The sequence below is a fragment of the Manis pentadactyla genome, chromosome 2 (assembly GCF_030020395.1).
Source record: "Manis pentadactyla isolate mManPen7 chromosome 2, mManPen7.hap1, whole genome shotgun sequence".
Taxonomy (NCBI): Eukaryota; Metazoa; Chordata; class Mammalia; order Pholidota; family Manidae; genus Manis; species Manis pentadactyla.
The window spans coordinates 135444179-135463600 of NC_080020.1; the positions used below are offsets into that span (position 1 = coordinate 135444179).

The 19422-nt window shown below is 39.4% G+C and overlaps 1 long non-coding RNA gene across 1 annotated transcript in view; it reads right to left on the reverse strand.

The window, feature by feature from the left end:
- Positions 1-1392: 1392 nt before the first annotated feature.
- LOC118918181 (uncharacterized) overlaps positions 1393-19422 on the reverse strand; it is a 49720-nt gene continuing 31690 nt past the window's right edge. Inside the window, exon 3 of the long non-coding RNA XR_008995478.1 lies at positions 1393-2375. This is a non-coding gene — a long non-coding RNA (uncharacterized LOC118918181). The remainder of the gene's footprint in view (positions 2376-19422) is intronic.

Here is a 19422-nt window from a genome sequence, read left to right on the forward strand (position 1 = left end):
GCTCTGAGGTCTTACCCCCTGTTCTCCCAGTATCCAGGGCCCCCTGGGCATATACTGTGTCTGCGCTCTGGCCCGGATGGCTGGGGCTGGGTGTTCGGCAGTCCTGGGCTCCGTCTCCCTCCCGCTCTGCCTATTGTTCTCCCGCCGGGAGCTGGGGGGAGGGGCGCTCGGGTCCCGCAGGGCCGGGGCTTGTATCTTACCCCTTTCACCAGTCGCTGGGTTCTCGCTGGTGTAGCTGCAGTCTGGCCACTGTCCTGCGTCTTCTGGTCTCTCTTTTAGGGCTAGTTGTGTTTGTTGTATTTTCAAAAGTATATATGTTTTTGGGAGGAGATTCCCACTGTCCTACTCACGCCGCCATGTTGGCTCCGCCCCAATATTCACATTTAAAATACAAGATATTCATATACATGAAGAGAGGAATGAATAGATCTACAGAATATTAAAACTGATTTTTCTAGTTTAGAAGATTGTGATTAATTTTTCTTCCCTATTTTGAATATAGAAAAATTTTAATATATATTTTATCTTTAAAACTTTACTAAAAAACGACTTAGTAACAAGACTCATTAGCAATATTCCATAAGCAATGAAGTCATAGCAAAGAAGATTAATATTCAAAAAGTAAATCAATGTTTATGACTCACTTGCCATGTTAATTTATAAAAGAATTCTTTATATGAAGTGATATAGAAATTATATGAATAAATTTTGCTTAAATGTATCCCTCAAATCTAGATATTTTCTTATTAATTGCAGAATACTATTATGTACAAATCATATTTACTATGCGGTTCAGATTTTTTTTTTTATATTTTGAGGTACACATTTTATCATACCCAGAGACTCAGTTTGGTTTAGAACTCATGGGTAAAATGAAAAATCCATTGAAGAGGAAACTTTCATGACTAATTAATGTTTATGAAGACCTCCAATGTTAATAGTCATCAAAGACATATGAATTCAATTGAGAAAAAGTTTCTTATCCATCTTCCTGGAACAGTCTTAAAGGACTGAAAATATCAAGCATTGATGAAGATGCAGGGAAATGCAGGTGGGGGTGTAAATTGGCACTGCTACTAAGGAAAACAAGAAGTGATGTCTAATAAAGTTTAAATCTACATGTTCTATGCCCCAGACATTGTCTACACTACAGAAACACTGCCCATGTGCACATAAACATGTTCATAAAGATATTCATTGCAGCATTGTTTTCAAAAACCCAAAAGAGAAACAATCTAAATATGTCTCAATGTATTAACAAATTAAGGTATATTTATACAGTGCAATGTTATATTATAGTTAAAATAAATTAACCAGTGCTATAGATATCCCCAGATTAGTTCTCAAAAATATTATTAGGAATGAAATAGAATTATAGATTTTCAGTTAAAGAAGTCTGGATAAACAGAAAAAAAAACAGAAGAGAATAATCAGTAAAATATTTTTTAGAAATTGCACAGACCTGAAATATCAGCATATCCCAACTGAAATGCACATTGATTGCCCAGCACAACAGATAAAATTAAAGCCATACCAGGGATAACATTGTGAGTTTACAGAACACTGAGCATAAAAAAGAGAAGATCCAACAAGCTTCCAAGAAGGAAAACAGCTTTTCTTTTTTTAATTAAAGGATTAAGCAAAAAACTAAAATATACAGAGTTTTCCAGATTCTGAGGAAAAATTATTTCCATCTTAGAATTCTACAGTAATTCAAACAATAAATCACATGCCAGGGTAGAATAAAGACATCTCAGACATGCAATTTCCTAACAACTTCACATCCTTGCACCTTCTTCCAGGAAACTATTAGAAAATAATGTTCAACAAAATCCAGTAAGTAACCCAAGAAGAGAGATATAATAGACAAGGAAATCCAGGAAACAGAGTGTCCATCATTAAAGAGAGGTGAGAGTGAAGGGGGTCCCAGCAACGGGGGTGGGCAGCACCTGGAGAGAAAGTGGACCAGACCAGTCAAGGTCAGTGAGAAGGCTGGGAGGATGGAGTTGATGGTACATACTGAACATACTGTACATTTGTTGACTGATCTGATTATAATGAGAACAGATTTATACAATGGGAGAGGAGCTTAGGGTTGGACTAGTGACAAATGCATAAGGGACAAAGGAAAACCAATCATATGAAAGAAAGAAAAATGAATCATAAGGTATTATTCAAACACCTATGGAAGTACATATGTAGTAAGAATGATGAAAATATTAAATATTGATCTAAACAAAATTATGACAAAAATCATTCCTGAGAGCTTACAGGAAAGTGAATGTATGTGTGGAAATGGTGAGGTCATTGTGGGAGGATGGATGAGAGCAGTTGGGCTCAGTTTTCACATGTGAAGTCAGTAGTTTAGGCCCAAACTGAAGAATAAAGAAGGCACAACACAGGCATGATTCTCAGTGATACGGAAATTAACACCGAAATAACCAGCCAAAGGAGCTGAGTGCCTTTGCCTCTGGGGACAAGGAAAGGGGGATGTGCATGCTGGTGGGCAGCTCCCAGTGTTCATAATAAACATTTTAACAGTTATCGGCCTCTTTAAATGTTGTCCAGTATAACTATTCTAAATATTACAAACGAATCTATTAAAACACATTCTAATAAATATAAATACAGTAAAGTAATTTTAAAACATTTTAAATATTTAAAAAACATTAAAAATAAATACGAGCAAAATTTAAAGTAAGTGTAGAGGTTTTAGGAATGATTTTTAATTATTAATCATAAATGGCAAAAACAAGCCAGTTCTGCAAGTACACTCCCTCAGGTGCACATGTGGCCCTGAGCAGTGGTGTGCCACCCGGAGAGGTGGGAGCGCAGGAGGAAATTCGGTGCACAGCAGCCCCACGGGAGAGGCGGGCTCTGGGCGGGGAGGAGGTGTGGGCATAGGAGAGAAGAGTGTGTTGTATGTCTCTACCAACTGAGCTGGTTTTTAAAGCAATTTTCTCACCCATGTTCTTGAACAGAGTGGGTAAATCCCAGTGAGATTAGAGCCGTCCCTGCACATCGTGAGTAACCTGTGCAGGCCCACTTGGACACAATGGTGGAGGAGGTTCCCCTGCTGTCTCTGGAACAGAGACCTCTTTACTACCCGACCTGGCATCATTCTCACACACACCTTTCCATGGAAGATGGCTCATCTCTCTGGTGTGCCCTGAGGTCTGTCCAGGGGACCCTCAGCAGTCCTTGGGCAAAGTGCCGGCTTCCCTCTTTAACCACGATGGCCTGAGTCTCCATCCTGAGGGATTGCCAAGGTACAGCCATGACCCCACGTGGGGGTTTATTTCTATCTACTGTGGCCATTTCCCAAAAACCACTTAGGGGTTTCACCCAAACCCTAATATGAACTGCAGATGAAAAATGGCCACAAAGTATCAGCAAATGCTTGGGAACAAGTGCCCCATTAACTCTTACAAATAGAAATAAATAGAGATATAGTATGTGCAGCCAAAAATATCAAGAAAATTATCAGTATTATCTCCTTCTATGCTCGGTTGATTGTTACAGTCTTTCAAAAGGACCATCCTCTCCCAGGACCTTTTCCAGAACGTCACCCAGCCCTCTGCACCTGCACTTCAGGGATAATATTGGCTTTCACATGTTGAAATGTTTGGGATTTTTCATATTGGTATGTCTTTAAGAATTTTTATGTCTATGAACAAAGTCTGAATCCTTTATCATACCCCCAGACTACTTATTGAACATATGGGTGAATATGGCCTAACCATTCACCTACAAAATGATGATGATAAAGTTTATCCTTTAGAAGGGAAAAAAACAGGCAGACTTAAACTAGATGCCTTTGAAAATCCATCAACAAATGGGTTTGGTGAGAACAATTCACCCTAAATCTCTGTAATAAGGAATCAGACTCAATTTTGGATGTTTGCTGACAGCTTTCATGCCTACCCCACCCTTCCCCTCTTGCCCTGAATCTGGATAAACCAATGAGAAACCAAGCCACCCACTCTGGGCTTGCCAGGGAGTTCACACCCCACCCCAGAACCACAGTGCATCTCAGCCACTCAAGCTATTTCAGACCTGCATGAGACCTTGTCCTGCTCTTCCTACAAGGCATCACCGTAGTGAGTAATAAATCTTAGTGTGCATGCAGCATCATAGTCTTGGCATCGTAACCAAATTTGACTGAGGAGGGGGGTGGAGGCTGATACACAGGGGACCAGAGAGAAGTCTCCTTCACTGGATGAGATTGGCACTAAGGGGAAAGACCTGTCAGGAGAAAATTTCCCTGGAAGAAGAAAACACAGGAAAATACTCGTGTGCACTTGGATTGATAGGGCTTATGAATGAAAGCAGAGAACTCTTTCCCAGTCCCCCATTCACCTGCCCTCAAGCAGGGCAGGTGGCTGTACAGGTGAATGTGCTCTCTGCCTTTCAGAGCCGGGGCATGGGCCGTGCAGGGCTGAGGCACGTCTCCACCTGGTCAGGTGAGGAGGCACGAGGCATATCCTTCCATGAGAAGCCATCCCTGGAGAGAAAGGGTTCTCAGGGATCCAGAGTCCATGAGAGCCTGACGTTTGGGAATAAAGGGTCCCACAAGCACTTGGGGAATTGTATAAGATAGAACATTACCTGACCAAGAACACCTGGATTTCCTTCCTTACTGACCACAGAAGAGTGATCAGACAGCAAGTCAGACAGAGACACAGACTACCTGGACTTGCACAGGTGGAGTTCACTTGCCCTCACTAACCTCCTGGGCCCAGTAGGATTGCTTACACTGTTGCTTTCCTTTTTCTTAAAGCACAGATTCCACTAAGAGTGGGCATATTGCTATTTTACTGAAATCTAAGCAAGGGAAACTCACTTTGGGGACAGTAGTCACCTTAGTGTTTTCATGTTTTTTGTATTTCCAGTTCAGGTTAAAGAAAATTAGCACAGCTTTTATAACAAGCAACTTACCTCAACATGTGCATTTGTAAATATAAAGAAAGGCAAAGCTATATATACCTATAAAAAGAAAGGTTATTACCTAAACCTCAAAATTTTCACTCTTCACACATGCATGCATACACAGAAACCAAAAAAAGGAAATGGAAATATTTTGAAGAAACTGGGAATTAGAACTACCTAGAATAATTGTTTATCCAGAGAATATAAGGGCAAACATAAATCCAAAGAAAAACTTATCCTGCCTCTGTTCTTGAGGGTGCTTATGAGTAGGAATCAGGTTTCTTGAATTGTAAGAATGGCTGTATCTCCTCTACCTCACCCACTGGAAGTCAGGATCAACCCGAGACTGCTGTAATCACAGTCCCTCTGCAGCTTCTAATCAGTGGGGGTCAAGCTAGATGTCTATAATGGCTCTGCATTTTGTATTCAAGTGGCACTCTTATTTTGCCTGTGCAAAATTTCCCCTCCAATATCAACAAATTAAACTTTTTGCTGATCATAAAACAGCATGAGCATACTTAAAATACAAGATGAAAAGTGACACAATAGTTGTTTGACAATTAACAAAAAGTACATTAAAAAAAACAGTAGAATTCAGTAAATATCTAAGAAAAAAATACCCATACCAGGATCAATATGAATGGGATTATACGATTTACCAAGCCAGAAAGGTTTAATTAAATAAAAGATAAAAGTGATGGGAGGCTGTATTTCTTTAAAATTCTATTTTTATTGCAGCTTATTAAGGAAACATATGGACCATCCAAATGTAGGATATGAATTTAAAAAATTTTTTAATAAGGTGACAAATCAAAATGATGTATTTAATAAAATTTCCTATTAAATTTTCAGTTTTCCAAAGGACTCCTTTCTTTCGTAAAACAGCTATTTTCACTTAAATTAATTAAACCTTTGCAGAAAATCAAATAACTTTTTCAGGATTAACGTTAAGATGCCCAGATGCCTCAGCAGGTTGTAGAGAGACTCAGCCTGCCCAATTTAGCATCCAACACGGGTATGCCCCTGGCTGGCTGAACCCTGAGTGTGACATACTGAAGTTTTTCTGATGTTTATACTGAATTTCTCCAGGGCACTCAGTCTTTTATGTAGGTATTCAATGGACTATCTGAGATGAATTTGTTAGTGGTTGTTCCCTGCCAAAAGATTTTGTTCTTTACTAAAATTTAGTGGATTTTAAAACTTAAGAAGGAAATTAGATTGAAAGTCCCTAACATAATACATTGAAAATGTCACAAAACATCACAAAATACTACAGAATAAATTATCTTACCCTGTTTGTAGAACACACCCTAATAACCGTGAGACCCGCCCTTTGGACAAGCTACTTAGTAGCAACACAAACATCGTAAATCACTTGGGAGGCCAAAGAGACTATCAATTAAGGTTACTTTTTAATGACTTACAATTTAAAAAAAATAAAAGTTACATGGATTTTTAATAAAATGTTTTATATAATTTTTCATTAAAATTTCAAAAAAATGACACTTATTGCAGGTGTATAATCTGATTATTTCATATACATACGTACAGTGAAATAATGACTATGGTCAAGCTAATTAACATATCCTCTCCTCCCATAGTTACATTGTGTGTGTGTGTGTGTGTGTGTGTGTGTGTGTGTGTGTGTGTGTGTGTGTGTGTGTGAGGGCACCCGAAATCTGCTTTATCAGTGGATTAAGACTAGGGCTTTTTGACAATGCATGGCAATTCCCACATAACTAAACATCACAATATATGGTGGCATTGTTTTATCTGGTATTTCAGCCTATCCTTGCAAATTTTTTTTTTCCTAACATCATTTGGCAAGTTTTATTCTATTAATACCGATGATTCCTGCAGACATTGTACAGATAGAAGTCATTCTGCATGAGGCACTGAGGCATGTGCCTATACCCAGATTGGTCACGTATGACCATCCAAATGGCTGCTTCACGATTATTTTAATCTGCTTTACAGGACTGGGTGCCATGAGGTCCTCATGTATTCAGACTAAATAAAACACTATATTCAGCAGCAGAATGGGACTTAAAAAAATAATGCTAGAAAAGACAGATTAAAAACCTCTCACTGTTTGCTAGTACCTTCCAGAATCCTACTCAGAGGATGCTGAAGCATAAGACTGAGCCTAACTGCGACCCTTGGACTTCAGAGTGATGATGAGATTCCAGAATTTTATGAGAGACTCTGACAGCTGCAAAAGCTGTCAGCTGGTAGTTTATATATATAGATAGATTATATATGTAACTATAAGATTATAGTTTCTGTTTCCTTTTATCATCAGCTTGATTATAGGTTATAATAGAACTAAGTGCTGTGGATTTCTCTTACACTACAAAATCCATCATCTCCATTAAGAAAAAAATGCATAATAATGATGCTGCTGCACTTTTATATTTAAATCTAATATTGCTTGGGCTTAAATCCTTAAATTTTCCAATTAGAACTTTTTTCATCTGAAATTTGACTTGCCAGTGATCTTAAGACACCAATTTTCCCAATTGTAGTTCGATTATATTTTCCTTTCTTGCCAGTTCAAAAAAAAGTATTTGAAAATTTAAAACTATGGGGAAATATTTTTCTTGAGTCAATCTTTTTTCCTTCATTTAGAAGGAATACTGTTTCTTTGGAGTGAGAGAGAAAAATATGACTCTCTTACTGATGTCTTTTCTCACAGAGCGGCAGTAATTACTACCTCAACCATTTAGAATAGAGAAGTCAAGCCACAGGAAAAAACAGGGGGGACATCTAAAGGAACTTTAGGATCTGTTTGCATTCCCTAGAAGTAATGCTAGTTTCCCACCAGCCCATGGATGCCCCATACAGAAAGCCCACCTCATTACTCCCCACCAACCATGGTATATGGGCAGAGAATATGGTAGAAGCTTCACAGCATTTAATGGATGTGTGAATAAATAAATAAGTGGACAAATCAATGAATGAATCTTAATGATAGTTCTTAGATATCAAATGAATAATACCCAGTTAGTCCTTAGGAAAAAAGGAACACCCTCATCTAAAACAAAAATCACAGAGGAAAATCCATTTTCAAATAGAATTTTATCCGATGATGCCTTAAAATATGAATTTGGGAGTAATGCATGGCATCTGGCTCTTTTATTAGGCTCCCTGTAAATGTATTAAAGTTTTTAAATTTCACTAAACCTGTCCTATATGCTATTTTCACTGTTTCATCATTGGAAAACCAGTAAACAGATATTCTCCTTAATCCTGCCATCACCCAGATACTGACAGTTGTTACTGTTGCAGTCCAGACCCCTGTGAGACTCTCTTCTGGTCTGAGGTCAGATGACTCAGGTCCCGGGGGCCCCTTGGGGTCTTTGGGTTGTGCAGATTTACAGACTCCAGTTTCTTGCTCTCTGCACAGGAGAAGCAGGGGCCATCCGTGGTTCTCATGTAGCTCTAACCCAGAAGCAGTCAGGCACCTGCCTGGTTTGGGGTAAGGGTCTGGGTGTGGAGCGTCTGGGCTCTCCCTCAGAAACCCTGGCCCTATGACGCCTGGAGTCACCTTGCAGCTTGGTGTGTTGATCAAATAACTTGAGGTAATTGCTCTTTCTTAAGCCTCAGAGGCCAGATGCCAAGGCCCGCCATGGTTTAGATGTCTCTTAGTTCATCTGTATTAATATCAAACCCCACTTGCTCTGTTTTATCAAAACGGATTGCTCCTCTGCTCCAGTTTCCCAGTTGGGTGTGTTGGACCGTGTCTGGCTGAATGGCCTCCATGGGAACTGGGCAAGTGCTCAGAAGGTCTGTCTAGGCTTCAGGATTCCTCCACATAGTTTGTCTCAGCAGGATTTAGAGACGAGGTCTCAAAGCCATTATTCAGGATCAAAGCTGACCAAAGCTAATTTGCTCAGAGGAGACTTGCACTGCTTCCCAGAGGATGTAGGTGTGCAGGGAGCAGGAAGCAGAGAGAGGCAATGGGTCTCCTTTCCTCAGGGCAGTGCCCTTCCCAAGGCACCCCTGTTTCTCGTGGCTCCTTATTTGATACAAGCTAGGTAAAAACCAACATCCGGAAGGAGAGAAATCTGGGGTCTCTGAATTTTTACTCGTTTCTGTGGAGTTAAGAACATGAGCATTTCTCTAAATCTTTGAGGACCTATACCCCAAAGCAGCATGGAAATCATGCCACACAGCTTATGCAACCATACTGGGATTTCTACTCAGATTCCAAAGAATTAAGAGGCAAAGTGTAACTCAAGTAATACAGCAGTATTATCAATCTATATTAATTATCTAGTTACGCTTCTGTGCTTTTCAGATTTACTCACTGTTTCCAGTGAGTCCATAACCCAGGAGCTGTCACAATGGACTGACTCCTCTCGGCTTCCTGAAGCTTCCTCAGGAGGATGCTAAAGAAAAGCAGCATGTTTCACAGGAATGAGAGGGAGGGAAACCACTCCATTCCCAGTTTCAGAATTAGTGGTGAGGGTGGTAGAATTTTGTGAATATAATAACATCCACTGAACTATACACTTTAGGAGGGAAATTTCATGATACATAAAACATATTTCAGTTTAAAAAGGATATTACATTTAATTGCCCTCACAAAGTGCAAAAACACAAGTTTTACAAATGTTTAAATAAACTGAAATGTATTATAACATGATGGGAGGGAGAAGGAAAACTCCTAGAAATATCCAGAAAATAGCCAGGAAATTAAGGGAAATCATTATTAAAAGTCATAAGTAAGAAAGAGACATAAGAAAGAGACTAGTGAATATATATCTATATATATCTATATATATATATTTGAATACTGTTATTATATATATATATAATGTCACCATGACAAACATTAGTCCATGAGCTACTTTTCAGTACTAACCCTGTCAACCAGAGGGCTAAATCTCCTTTGAATTCATGCCGCTTTAGTCTGTGTTGGATTAAAATGATCTTTCTCATGTCTTGTATCTCAATAGAAAGGATGATTTTCAGAGAGAAGTCCTGGAAAATCCTCTTAATCTGGACAATGAGATAATTTTCAAAAACAGAACTACCTCGTAGTTTTCACACCCACTTTTTCTAGGCCTTTAGATGTTCCTTTAGACATATCACTGGGCAAATGCCAATATTCCTATACTGAGGAAGGTGCTATTGGGGCTCTCTGCTTTATAGCTGCAGAAAAATTAGAAAACCAGAAAGCCTTTGGCAGTGTAAATTAGAAATGAATCAAGTTCAGTCATATGATATATTCATCTTACACAATTTTCAGAAAGGCTTAAAAATGGAATACGGATGTAATTTACAGCAGTGGTTCTCAAACTTTAGTAGGTTTCAGAGATATCCAGAGGGCTTGTTAACATGGATTGATAAGAGCCTCTCCCCGAGTTTCTGCTTCAGTAGGCCTGGGGTAGAGGTTTAGAGTTTGCATTTCAAACAAGTTCCCAGATAATGTTTGTTGGTCTGGGGACCACACATTGGAGCCACTGATTCAAAGAATGAAGAATCTGAAATTATATGCTATTCCTTTTGCAGGAAGAGGAGGAAGATAATATGCCATTCATTAAATAAAGGACAGTATCATGCTTCTCTCTTCAGATTGTTTCCATTACTTTCAGGGTTTACAGAGATTAAGAAACCAGCCCTAATTATAAGAGCGTCATTTGCTTGCCAATCTAGATCCCAGTTTGAAAGAAGATAGCATTTAGGGATCCCCTCCTCACTTCTAGTTTGAAATTGTTTTATCTTTAACTTTCAATGAAATTACTAAATCACCATTTGGAGGCTGCATTATTCTTACTCTACTACTATTACGGAAGAGGGAAAAATAGTTACCTTATCATCATATCTTTCCCTTCTTTTAATTTTTTTCTGCAACCATCTCTTTTGTGCCAGTCTCAGCCTGTAAATAACAACTGTTGTGGCTGAGCCGACCCCTGCGGTTCTTATGATTGTAAGGTGCTTTTAGCAACAACCATCAGAAAACTATGAAAAACAAAGGTTTATTACTTACAAGACTTGGAAATTGCACTGCACACCTGGGGCTACACAGTGAGGTCATGAGTGGAGCAGAAAAAGAACTCATGGGCCGAAGGTTCTGTTTTTATTGGGGTTGAGGGTGGGAGGCTAGGGTTTCTTGGGCATATTCCATATTGGCAAATTCAAAATGTAAGATCTGGAATTTAAAGTCTGAGGAAGAGACAAGATAAGTAGCCCAAATGGTCAGTTATCGAAATCATCCAAGGTCTCTAAAGCAAAGGAATCCCAATATGGGGAGGACACCTTGCCCTTTATCTGTTCGTGTGGCTGGCAAGGCGTTTATCTGAGATGGCCCCCTTTGAAGTGGAAGCCTAAGCCTTGCATTACAAACAACCATCAGGGCTTATATTATACCATCTCATATATGTTACTGCTATTAAAAGAATGGTTCTGCTTACCTGAACATCTTGCCCCATGAAGTCCATCAGTATAGAAATTTGTTTTCTTTTTAAGTGGCCGATTTATTTTCTCTACAAAGTTTTTTTTTTCTATTTTATTTTCTCTGAGCTGCTCTATCCATCTCCCCAAGCCTTCTCCACAGGCAGAAAGGAACCTTTATTTAGTCCAGAGCATAGCTTGGAGCACGTTCAAAGTCAGCTACATAGATGAATGCTTGTGGACTTATCTAGGCTTTCTAAGGAGGCTGTTCTTAGTGCTCAAGGAGACAATAGCACCTAATAAATGTGTACAGTCTCCACTTCTGCACAAGCCAGATTGCTGTCTACAAATATTCAGCCATATCTATTTGTATCAGGACATAATAGTTGGATTCTCAAAAAAAAAACCTTGAGAAACTTACACAGATGATTGTGATTGGTTAAGGTATGAGAAGGCATCGTGAACATGAAGACAGGGAGGTGGAAGTGAGCGGGAAGTCTGCCCCCTGCTGGGAAGGCAGTGAAGATCTGCTCTGTGGTGGTGCAGATGAGCTGGGTTAAAGCCACGGCTCTTCCTCCTAACAGGACTTGTAACTCACACTTGCCTCTCCTTTCTCCTGCTGTTGTTTTTGTTTCCTCTTTCAGTTTCGTTTTCTTCCTCCTCACTGCTGTTAGCTCATGTTCTGGAATTCAGGGATTTTCTTTGTATGTGAATTCTATTTTTTTTAAAGATCTAATATTTTAGAGCAGTTTTTCATTCAAAACAATATTGAAAGGAAGGTACAGAGATTTCCCATGTACACATGGATAGCCTCCCCCATCAGAAGACTACATCTGTTATAATTCATGAACCTGCCCTGACACCCCATAATCCCCCATAGTCCACACTTTACATTAGGAGTCACTACTGATGCTGCCCATTCCATGGATTTGAACAAATGTATAATGACATGTATCGACTATTATATCAGACAGACTATTTCACTGTCCTCTGCTTACTTTCTATTTCTACAAACTTGATGACTGTAGGGAATTCATGTAAGTGGAGTCATACAGTATTTGTCTTTCTGTGACTTATTATTTCACCTAACATACTGTCCTCAAGGTTCATCCAAGTTGTGAAGCATGTATCAGAATTTCCTTCCTGTTTAAGGCTGAATAATATTCCACTGTAGGGACAGACCACATTGTGCTGAGTGAAAAAAATGCCAGTTTCAAACTGTTACATACTGCATAGTTTCATGGGTATAACATTTTTTGAAATAGAAAAATTCTACAATTAGAAAATGGATCAGCTATTGTCCACCACTGGGAGAAACTGGACAAAGATTTTGTGGGGTATCTATAAATTATTTATTTTGACTACATGCAAATCTATAATCATCTAAATTTTAAAAATTCAGTTTAAAAAATAACAGTTCTCAAGACCTCTGGGTGCATTTTCTAAATCACATAAACTTTTCCACTGTTTCTCAGAGCTACCAGTACACACTATATTATACTCTCCAATAGTTTGTTTTTATAGGACAATAAAGCTTTACTCATATGTAATTCAGAAAGTACTATTATTGAAGTTTGAACCATTTTTGGCTAATCTATCTGGTAAATAGGAGCACACAGGTTTCTGTTAAAAATGAAAATGAAAAGAAGGATCAAAAACTAGACACAACAGAACTCTAATCTTTTAAAATTCTCTACAACTTATTCACTGTTCAGAGTGACTTTGTTCATTTAGAATTCTAAAGATTATCTCTGGGGCATAAGCATCAACACACATTGAGTGGATCCCATTCAGCTCATTGTAGTTCAAGGCCCTCCTTTGCAAGGACACCCACTGCAGTGGTCTGAACCACTTACTTCCTCCCTGAAAGGCAAATTCTATATTTATTAGTATTGATTTCTCTGTCTGGAAATGGCAGCCACTAATTTTAATCCCTGCTTGACATGTAGCTTTCGGCAACTCAGAGCACCTGCCTTTGGGTCTGCTGCTCTGGGAATTGCATTACCATTATGCAACAGCATACCTTGATAACACTGCTCTACCTTCTATAGGAAAAGAGGGCCCCTTAACTTGACTTCAGCATTGGTTTATTTGCCTAGCTTGCTATGATTTTAGGTTCTGCTGGCTAGAGGGCATCAGTCCAAAGGGAGGAATGGCTTCATCAGGCAACAGAAAAAGAAATGCCTCCAGTGACGTAGAAGTTGAGACTGTCTGGTGGGTACTTTGAGCCCCCCATGCCTCTGAATCCACAGGAAGAGAAGGGGGCTTCTGTGTGGCTGGGGTGCATGGCCCTGACTCAGAAGGGAAACATGGGCGGCTGCCACACCAGGTAGGGCTGGAGGAAAGTGCCTGGACTGCAGATCACCCAGGATGTCTTTCAAGACTCTCCTGCCCTGTGGTCCAAGTCGATGGAAAACTGGAATTAACAACCCAATTCAGGCAGGGCTGCTAATGGCTCAGACCCTCCAGGGATGAAGTGTGGGTCACCCCACCAGACAAGGAATTAGGCCAAGCAGAAGTGCTTAGTGGGGCAACATAGAATGTCTCCAAATTGCTCTTGAATGTTTCCAAAAATAAGTATAAATACATATGTGTGTGTGTGTGTATACCATAAATATATATATATATATATGTGTATATATATATATACACATATATATATATATGAGAGAGAGTGAGAGAGCACACACACAAATGAGGCAAAACAACTCCTGAATTTGAGTGTTGGATACAGGGAATCTTGGAATTTTTCTGTAAATTTGAAATTATAGCAAAATAAAAAGTTACAAAAATAAATTACAAGATCATTGGTTTTAAATGGAGTTTGGAGAGCATTTTAGACTCATAGAAACAAAGTTGCTTTCTGTGGGAAACAACTTGATAATGTCTTCAGTAGCTATAAATATCTAACCATAAAAGCTAACTATTCCTGCACACATGCAGGTTTTTATTAAATCTAGCCTTCATGGAATGCAATAGCTGTTGTGGCCTTTCTGCCTTAATCACCACAGAACTATTCTTTCTGGTCACATCTTTCACTTTCCACTTTTGTGATCTACCCAGATGCCACTCACAAAAAGCAGTGGGAATGCATGTAACAAGCTTATTTTACCCTCGTTAGCTAAATGCATGTTCTTCTTCACAGTGATGCATATAATCAGCCTGCAGTCATGCTCCTCAATCAATGGTTCTCGTATTTTAAAATCGTTTTTTCATTCAAGTTGTGAAATGCTTGTACTTAATATTGGTTCAGGCTCATTAAAAATACATCTCACTGTTAAGTCTAGATGTGGGCAGTGCCAGATGGAAAATGAATAATAGTAGAAACTGGAAAAAAGGAGACTTGAGCAAGAGGAGTCAGGACTTTAGCAAGAGGCATCTCCAGGAGGATATCTATGAAATGGGGCCTGACTATGGGGCCAGAGAACAGTGACAGGGAGAAAAGCCTTCGAGGCAGAAGGAACAGCAAAGCAAGATCCCTGGTGGGGTTGATAAGTAAAGAGAAAGCCCACATACCTTTGCGAAGAGGAAGTCTGTGCATGAAGGTGAGACCTGAGAGACAGACAGACCATAGGTCACGTGCACTTCACATGCACTGAGGGGAATGGGGAGTCCCTGGGAGATTTTAGGGACCCCTAACCCCCACTGAATCTTCTAAACCCTTCCTTTGTTTTAAGTGACTCAAGAGAGACCTAGTCCCTTACAACCATGAGAACCTTTTGTCATTTTCTTCTTCTATCCTTTATTCTAATTTAAATGTATAAAGACATATTTTTAAATTACAATCTTTTGATAAATAAACTTCTACTATCTGTTCATTTCAGTTAAAGAAGTTGAGCATTTGAATTCCTCATAATTTATACTAACTGGTTGAGACTATACCTGTCTCTGCCCCTCTTTAACGTCTTCACTTGCAGCATGGCCAGGTTGATGTGAAGGTGATTGCCCAGGTAAGAAGTGGAAATGTTTGTCACCCAGAGACTATAAACTTGGATGAGTTGTTCTGATTCAACAACAGGCAGCTCCTTCCAAGTCCTACCAAGTACTCTTTTGGAGAGACATGGATTCAGGGGTGTGTCCAGCACTCGTTTAGGAAAACACCCTCACCCTATTTACTGTTTGTGAAGTTCTGGTGGTGATGATCCAAACGTCTGTCCAATTAGTGCCTCTCAGTTGCATCATTATCAGGAGATTATCTCTTTGTTCCACTTTTAGTGAAAGTACAATTAATTCATATTTTGGGGCTGTCTTCCTGGTACATTACACAGGTAACTATCAACTTTTCAGCAAAATACCCTGTTAGCAGCCACAGATGGTGGCCAGTTGCCTGCTGTTCGACTGGGGAAGTCAAACTGATGACCTACTACTACCACATACCCCCTGTGCTTATTTAACTCCGTCTTTTGGATATTAGCCAATAAACTCTTTTGATAAGCTCAGCTTATTCTAAAAGATACTGATAGCTTTTTAGGGTTCAATTTGTGACTATGACATCAGTCAACTGCCCTCTAAAAAGTCCATATTCTATTTGTTGGAAAAAACTTGAAAAGTAACACGTCAGAAGAGTGACATTCACAAAATTTCCTTTTTCTCCCCTTCCATTTGAAAATTAAGCAGAGTATGGACACTTAAACTCAAAAAATAAATTGCTCTCTGTTATGTTTAATTTTGTTTTGAAGGCTAACATGAAAAAAATTTTTGTCCTGATCCTATTAGAAATTCATGGTAGAAAACCATTACGATCCAAGACCACTGGCCCAGTCAATAACAGGGTTTAATCAGTAATTTTAAAAACTAGTAAGTGCATAATGCAAACCTGTGTCAAGTTTTCGTTTCTCTACCTCCTTTAGTTCTCACTGTAGTTAGGTGAAAACTCCAGGATGAAAACAAGTATCTGGGTTCAATTTGTGAGGGTTCATGTCTTGGAGGGCTGATTCCAACCCCCTTGACATTGCAGGCTAAAAAACATAGAGGTTACTGGAAACATGAAGTAAATGTACTGGAACTTTTGTACTCCTGGCATTCATTGTCTGTATATTGATGCTGTCTTTATAATTTTCAGTAAATGTTCATCTGATGCTATGGTGATTTGATGATCAAAATTTCTAGAGTTAACTGTTTTGGCTCTACATAGCATTTCCTTTGAAGTTTCCAAAACAATTTGTTTAAACCACTCTATCTTCTGTGAATAGTATTATCACTATTAAGTACATCATGAACTAGAATCTCATTACTACATTTTCAATATGATATTGAGGGAGGGCAGCATATATGACTAGACACAGAAAGAAAATGATTTGACCTTCAGTGAAATAACTAAAAACCACGTGGTTTTTGAGATTTTCTTCTGTTTGCAATATTTTGTATAGCCATACATATAGAAAATCCCTTGTTTGTGAAGAACACTTTTTAGTTTATTTGTGTATTCTTCATTATTAAAAATCTTTAGACTTCCTATTTCAAGACCAGTATTAGTTACTATGTATTAATGTAAGAAGTCCCATAGAAACACAGAGGAAAAACTTTGGAGTCCACTTCACCAACTATCCCCAAAATTCTCTAGTTAATGTTTGAAAACAGGAAGTGGAAGTAGTATGTTTAAGCAGCCTACACAAACATCATGGTATTACGTTGTTTTACAAGTGTACTTCCAGCCAGGCTGATGATATGATTGAGTTAGAAAAATGATAAGTGTGCAAGCAGTCAGTGGAGGGTTCTGGGAGTCTTCTGCAAAAGACAGCATGTACAGAGATTTCTCTCTTCCTAGCCATTCTTCTCCCTGCAGCAAAGCCAATGTAACAACTGAGCCTGGCCACCATGGACCATGCAATGCAGGGCAAACCCTAGGGATAGCAGAGCATAACTATGGAAGAAACCTGAGCCTCTGATAGAGCCATATAAGAACACTCCTGCTTCCATCACCATGGTAATGTTCTGTTTTGTGTATTTAAGCCACTGTGAAATTTAGTTTTTGCCTGCATACAACTGAATCTAACCCCTATTAACATGCTGATAAAGAGAGACTGGTAAGTAAAATATTCTTCTCTTCTTACCTTTTAATGTAGTTTTGGAGGACATGCTGCTGAGAGATGTGGCAGCCACCTTGAAACCCTGAGGAGCCATGCTTGAATGCAAGAATCCTCACTGACATAGGTGAATAGGACACAGTGCATAACAATAAACAGTAAATGCCAATTATCAGAGGAGATCCAAAGACTCATTTTTATGCCATCTGTTGTAGCCTCAGAAACAGTATCTGTTTGTCTAACATAGAAATGTTTCTAAGGTTGGGTATTATTTAAAGAACATTTATAATTCACAGTCCTCCTTGCAGTTGTGTAGGGCCTTGGAACTAGTCCTGGACAGTGAAATTTGGGCAGGAATGCCACACCTCCCTGCTTTGCCTTACTGACATAGTGAGAAGCTCGTGCTGATTCCCATCCCCAGTCTCTCTCCCTCTGTCACGGGGATGAGAAGACTGTGGAGCCTCCACAGTGAGAGCCCAGACGTTCTGCCAATCTGCTTGGAATATGTTCTGTGACTCAGAATAAACTTTTGTGATGTGAAGCCCTTGAGACGTTGAGGCTATGTCAGCATCGGGGATGACTGTATCAGGTAACCCTGCTGATGTTAATGAAAATGCTGCCTGTGCTAATGATTACAAGTTCAAAGAATTCAAAACACTAGAATTAATGTAATAAAAGCTCCAGGTTCAGTCTTTTTGCAAAATTAACTGCTACTAGTTTTCTAATGTATATTAGAATGTAATATAATTTTTTTCTTTTCTAAAACTGTTACCAAAATGAATGAAGCTCCACACACTTTGGCATTATGCTTATTAAAATAGTCTTGTGTCTTGGCCAGATGGCTGTGTCTTACTCTTGAAGAAATGCATTACACTGGTACAACGGTTACCCAGGTAACTGTAGGCATTTGAAGACAGGACAGTGATAGTCTCCAAGGCAGCCAGGGAAGCAAATGTCTGGGCACAGGTTATATTGCTCTTTAAAGCACATCTCACTGTGATGATCGACTCCATCGGTTTGAGACCAATCCTCAGCCTGAGAGAGGAGGCCTAATGCCTGCCAGGGAATCGGGCCCTCAAACAATTGTCTCTACAAACTTTTGAATCAATTATTTTAAATTATTTTTCTTAGCTCCTGGCAAATGTTTCAATAGGTTTTTACATTAATCTTTAACATTAAATATTAATCACTGTACACCAAGGACTCGTTACTGGAGCTGAGGTAGTCAATTTTATTGGAAAGTAGAGAATCTAAGATAATTATACAGAGTTTTAAACATCAAGGAAAAATCATGGGGTTTCTTTGGGAGATGCTCATTTCCTGCCCCATATTTAATGGCGATGGCAGGTTTCAGTTGTGAATATTATAGTATGAATCTACAAAAATGCACGTTATTTGGTTCATATTTCCTTTAATAAACCACCAACATACTCCAGATTAGGGAATGCTTCCTCCTGGGTTTTAATACAAATCAGTTGTAACTACAAACCAGGTTAGAATGCAGGTGTTTCTCAAGGCCTCTGAAGGGAAGTGTGTCTTGGCCAAGATGCAGGAGTCAAGTGCACGTATTATTAGAAGCAAATCTCAAGTAAGTTTCAGCCTCAGAGGGGAGTTCCAAGGTAACGGTGTCCCAGGGGATACACAAGCCTCAGGGATGTATGAGCATTTTTAGAGGATGCATATACAGAAGGTCAGAGGTTCCAACCAAGTGTCTCAGCAAGACACGCAGGACCGCAGGGCCACATTAGCAAGTCAATGACGATGGACAGCAGGCACTACCTCCTTCCACTAAATAGGAAAAAGACAATTTTTTACCCAAACAGTGATTTTACAGAAAGGAATTCTAAAAGGAGAAGCAGAGAGGAAAGAGATGGAAGGGGTGACAACAGGAAAAGAGAGGGCGGGAGAGGCAGGAACCTGAGCAGGGAGGATTCCTAAGTGGGGAGGTGAGATGTCGGCACCTGGAAGCCAGCGCTGCTTGGCTGAGTCCTCCCTCCACTCTGTGCAGGAGCTTCCCCTTCTCCTGACTGCAGAATGACCAGAATATAGAGCAGTTTATTTATTTACT